This window comes from Pan troglodytes, chromosome 9 (genome assembly GCF_028858775.2).
Source record: "Pan troglodytes isolate AG18354 chromosome 9, NHGRI_mPanTro3-v2.0_pri, whole genome shotgun sequence".
Lineage (NCBI taxonomy): Eukaryota > Metazoa > Chordata > Mammalia > Primates > Hominidae > Pan > Pan troglodytes.
The window spans coordinates 113374474-113379786 of record NC_072407.2 but is presented as its reverse complement, the minus strand read 5'-3'; the positions used below and the strand labels follow the sequence as shown (position 1 = coordinate 113379786).

The following is a 5313-nucleotide window of genomic DNA, read 5'->3' as shown; positions in this document are numbered from 1 at the left end:
CGACACATACTTTCTGAGAGCCTACTCTGAGTTAGGTGATGGGGATACAGTGATGGGCAGAAAACCCCTCACAGAGATTATAGTCTAATTTAGTAAATATGAAAACAAAGATAGTGAGGCCATGATATTTGTTGACATTTAATTTAAGTTTATGATGCACAAATCTTAAATCTTACATCCAAAGAGTCATGCTATATTCATTGCTAGTTGACACATTTTTTTTTTTGCATGAATGACATTGCCCACCCTATGTACAATCTGGTTTTTAAAAATTTTTTTATTTTGAAATATGTTTAGCTTTGCAGAAGGGTTGCAAAAATAAAGCACAGAGGATTCCTATGCTCCCTTCTCCCAGCTTTCTTTTCTTTTCTTTTTTTTTTTTTTTTGAGACGGAGTCTCGCTCTGTCTCCCAGGCTGGAGTGCAGTGTCTCAATCTCGGCTCACTGCAAGCTCTGTCTCCTGGGTTCACGCCATTCTCCTGCCTCAGCCCCCTGAGTGGCTGGGACTACAGGCGCCTGCCACCACGCCCGGCTAATTTTTTGTATTTTTAGTAGAGACGGGTTTTCACCATTCACAGGATGGTCTTGATCTCCTGACCTCGTGATCCGCCCGCCTTGGCCTCCCAAAGTGCTGGGATTACAGGTGTGAGCCACTGCGCCTGGCCCCAGCTTTCTTTAATATTATCAACTTATGCAACTATGGTACATTTATCAAAACTAAGAAATTGGCATTTATGTAATACCATGAACTAACTTACAAACTTTATTTGGATTCACCAATTTTCCTGTTTTTTTTTTTTTTTTTTATGCTCCAGGATCCAGTCAGGAACAGCCTATGAAATCATTCATTATCTCTCTTTAGTGTCCTCTGCTCTGTGAGTTTCTCAGTCTTGTTTTTATGACCTTGACAGCTTTGAAGAGTACTGGTAAGGTATTTTATAGAATGTCCCTCAGTTTGGGTTTGTTTGGTGTTGTCTTATGGTTATTCTGGGGCTATGGGTTTTTAGAAAGACTGCTACAGAGGTGAAGCAGGCTTCTCACTACATCCTGTCAAGGCTATGTGATATGAACATGACTGGTCACAGGTGACATTAACATTGGTCACTTGGTTAAGGTGGTGTCTGCTAGGTCTCTCCATAGTGAGGTTATTTCTTCCCCTTCACATATTCTTTGTTGGAAGCTAGTCATTAACCAGCCCACATGGGAGTGGGAGAGATTAACCTCTATCTCCTAGAGGAAGGCTTCTTTCTTCTTGAGTTTTCCTCACTTATGTGTCTTGTCTTTGGGAATAAGGGCTTTAAGAATCATAAGATTATTTTCCTTTGAAGTGATGTTAAAGTTATGCTATATTAAAGTTCAGACATTTAATATGTTTGTACTGCACTTTGTTTAGAACATTCTTCATCATTTAACATGAGCCTGTACAATACAGAGAGAGGGAGGGAGGGAGAGAGATGGATTTTCATTGGCGGGTTCTAAAGTTCTTGTTATTTGTAAATTAACTCCAGTACTACAGATGCAATACGCTTTCCTCAGTTGAAAGCAGTTTTAGCAACTGCCTATTGTATTTTAAGATAAGAGACTCAATAGTAGTTCAATTCACATAACTGTAGAATCATAGAACACTAGGCCTGGGCACAATCATTTGCTCTGGTATCCTCCCTTTACAGATGAGGAAACTGAGGCACAGAGAGGAGGCATGACTTTTCCAAGGTTGCCCAGCCAGTCAGTGGGAGGCTGGGCCTCCTGCTTCTCAGGGTTCTTTTGCTGTAAATTCCTGTCTGACCTCCCCAGTAACAGAGGGGATTTACACCGTCTCCCCTCACTCTACCCTCACCCTTCCCTCACCCATCCCGGCTTTCTCCAGGGCCTCCCATTTCTCTCTGTAGATCAGGAATAAGGCCTCTATCCAGGCCATACTTAGGATGATGCAGGATTGCAAATACCCTCACACCTCAGTCCCACTCAGCTCACACCCGCCACCCTGAGGGCAGAAGGACCTCTCAGTCTTCAACCACTTCCCTGCATCCCATCCCACCAACCTCAGCTGTGGTCTGCAAGTCCCACACCTCTTCTAGCCAGGCTCTGCTATAGGATGGAGATGCTGTGGTTTAAAAGTGGAAGCTCTCTAGTAAATTTGGAGTTCACTCTCAGAGACTGCTGTCCCGGGAACAAGGAGATCAATTCCCTTAGAAGACCAAGCCCGCTTAAAGCCGTGGAGGGACTAAGCAAGTAGGTCTTACCTTCTCAAGAGGCAATATGACTCACAGGTTGCATTTGGGAGGTGAAACAGGAAAAACATTGCCCCCTTCCCCCTACCACCCACTTCCCCTGGGGCTAGAAAGTGAAGGGGTAAACATCTGGCTGAATTTGCTCTGCTCAGGAGATATGTCATTTCTCCCCATGAAATGAATGAAGCTTAAAGTCCCATTGGGCTCCTATGTTCAAAAGGAGTCCAAAGATCAAATTCATATGGGGATGCTTTCCAGTGTCTCCCTGGATGATGATGTTTACAGGAGGTCGGGGAAGAGCTTTCTCATGCCAGAGGCTAAGTGGTATCCAGGGGTTCAGTCAAAATATCTGACTGGCTGGATTTTTCACATTGACCATTTGGACAGTCTTGGCCGCAGCTGGGGATCCTACAGGAAGCAGAGCCAAAGGTAATGAAAGCCTCCAAGGAAGTGGCTACGATTGTGGCTTCAAGGGCACCTCCTGCATGGGGCTTCCACAGATTGGGCAACCCACGTGGTGACGTGAGTAAAGGTGAGGTTTGGGTGCCTCAGTTTCCCTCTGGGGTTGTGCCTCATCCACATATCCCTCTTGGTCTAGGATCTTCAGTATTCATGCCTTTTCCCACCATTAAGCTCTCTCAGGAAAGCTCAAGAACTCTTTTATGCTAGCATGTAAATCACCAGCTCCACGTCAAAATATTAGACCTTTACAGGAATCATTGCTTTTAAATAGGGATAAACATGGTTCTCAACCTTGGCCTTGCAGCAATATCACTTATGATACGTTTATGAAATGTAGAAGACTGGGCCCCATTCAAACTCTATAATGTTAAAAACAAAAACAAAAACAAAACTCCACAGGTGAATCTCACTCACCACCAGGCCTGACAGCCATTCCTAGTTTAAGTGGGAAGGTGTCACTGTGTGATTCCCAGACCAGCAGCAGCACCATCACCTGGAACATAGAAATGCAAATTTTCACCCCGTCTCTACTGAAAATACAAAAAAATTAGCCGGGCATGGTGGCGGGTGCCTGTAGTCCCAGCTACTTGGGAGGCTGAGGCAGGAGAATGGTGTGAACCCAGGAGGCAGAGCATGCAGTGAGCCGAGATTGAGCCACTGCACTCCAGCCTGAGCAACAGAGCGAGACTCTGTCTCAAAAAAAACAAAAAAAAGAAATGCAAATTTTCAGCCTGAACGAGACCTCCTGAATCAGAAACTCTGGAGGTGAGGCCTAGCAATCTGATGCATGCCAAAGTTTGAAAACAACTGCTTTAGGCTAAAGGACCAAGGTCTTACTGGGGCATTTTAGTTAAGATTTGGAGTAATGTGGTTGGAAGGCAGGGGTGTCCTCTGAAACTACACTTGGTCAATGGTTGGCCGCTCTGTGAACATATAGAGCTATCTCTGATTGCTTGTCAATCTACTGAAGCTATCTCAGACTTGCAGATGATCAGCAGTGTTGGAGCCTTTTCTTTCGGTAGGAAAGGCAGTGATGATTGACCTAAAGCGGCAGCAACACAATGGCTAATTAGTGGTGGTGCTGGTGGTCATGACTACCCTCTTCTTTCCACTCATGCCCCACAAGCCACAGACTACAAGTGAGAGTGGTAGACAGGGCAGAAGCAGAGGATAAGGTTGTGGTAGGGGAAGTTAATGATTTTATTTAAGAGAAATTATACTGAATTAGAGATCATGGAACTCTTGCACACAGTATTTCTTTAACTGTACATTTATCTTAAAAACAGTGATCCCAAAGCATCACTTGAAGTGTAGTGTCTTTATGGCCTGAAAACACCATAAATAAGAAAGATTTCCTGAACGTTCTGCTGAAATGTGGTGATATTTCAATTCTAGTCAATAAGCACTATTCTTAGTATTGGGATACATCAATGAACAAGAGACACTGTCTATAACCTCAGGATGTAAGAAGGAAAACAAATCAGCGAGAAGATACTGCCCCTTACCCCCGCTTAAAGAGGAGACACAGATGCCCTGTGAACACCTACCAGTTGGCTGACATCTGGGGCTCAGATAAGTCCTCTCTGGGTAAGTGATGTTTAATCTGAAAACTGAAAATTGAACAGGAATCAGTCAGGCAAAGGGATGGAGGAAAGTAAAGGAAAAGGTGGGGAGAAGAACATTCTAGACAGAGAGAAGCGCTGGTGTGAAGGCCTGGAGTAGAGAGAAACCCTGGTGTGGAAATTTTAAGAACTGCAAGCTGAATATGCAGGATCCTAGAAAGTGTGGGGGAATATGTTAGGAAATGAGGTTAGAAAGGCAGCCATCCCAGCTCCCAGAGGGCCTAGGAAGTTAGATGAAGGATTTAGACTGGGGCCTAAGGGCAATTGGAAGGGCAATTGAAGGATTTAAAGCCATGGAAGAAGATGAGAGATTTGCATAAAACATAAATCTCTTGGCTGCATTTGGAAAGTGGATTGGGGGAGGAATTGTGGGTATTTGGAGACAGTCAGGAGATGGGTGTCATACGGATTAAATTTACAAATGTTTGCTTAGGGAAAATATGAAACGAACTAAGAAATTAGAAGATTAAAATGTGTGCTTCATCTTATGTTCTTTTTCAGCCCTAGTTTCATTTCTTTGAATGAAACAGCTCTATGAGAGCTCTCTTCAGAGTTTATATGTTCTCGACACTGTTCCTAGCCAGTGGCAATGAATAAATCAACCTATACTAATTGAAAATTAGCTGTGGGCAAGCCACAGTATGAAACACTCCTGGGCACCATGGAGGATTCCAGAAAGGCTTGGTCCTTGCCTGTAAGAAACTAACAATCGAATAATGAAAATAAACAGAAACTCTTAACTCTTAACTGTTCATTGAAGATTCAAGCCACATGTGATTAATTATCAAAAAGTGAGGAATTGAATCATAAACACTGTAAAAGGAGGGTTAGAAATGATTTCAGGGAAGTATAGGTATTGGGCAAGTCTTTGAAGGATGCTGGGAGGTGGGCGGGCCCACATGCCTGAGAACACATTGAGGGTCGGAATAGCATGAGCTTAGGCCTTGCAGTTGCATCCACATTCGTGGTTACATTTGTCTTGATTTTCAGGGAAGGTCG

The 5313-nt window shown here is 43.7% G+C and overlaps 1 long non-coding RNA gene across 1 annotated transcript; it reads left to right on the top strand.

Annotated features, from left to right (window-relative positions):
* The first annotated feature begins 4149 nt into the window (after nucleotides 1-4149).
* On the top strand, nucleotides 4150-5061 carry LOC129136329 (uncharacterized). The gene is made up of 2 exons (XR_008537886.2): nucleotides 4150-4279; nucleotides 4816-5061. It is a non-coding gene; the product is annotated as an uncharacterized LOC129136329 (long non-coding RNA).
* Nucleotides 5062-5313: the final 252 nt, after the last annotated feature.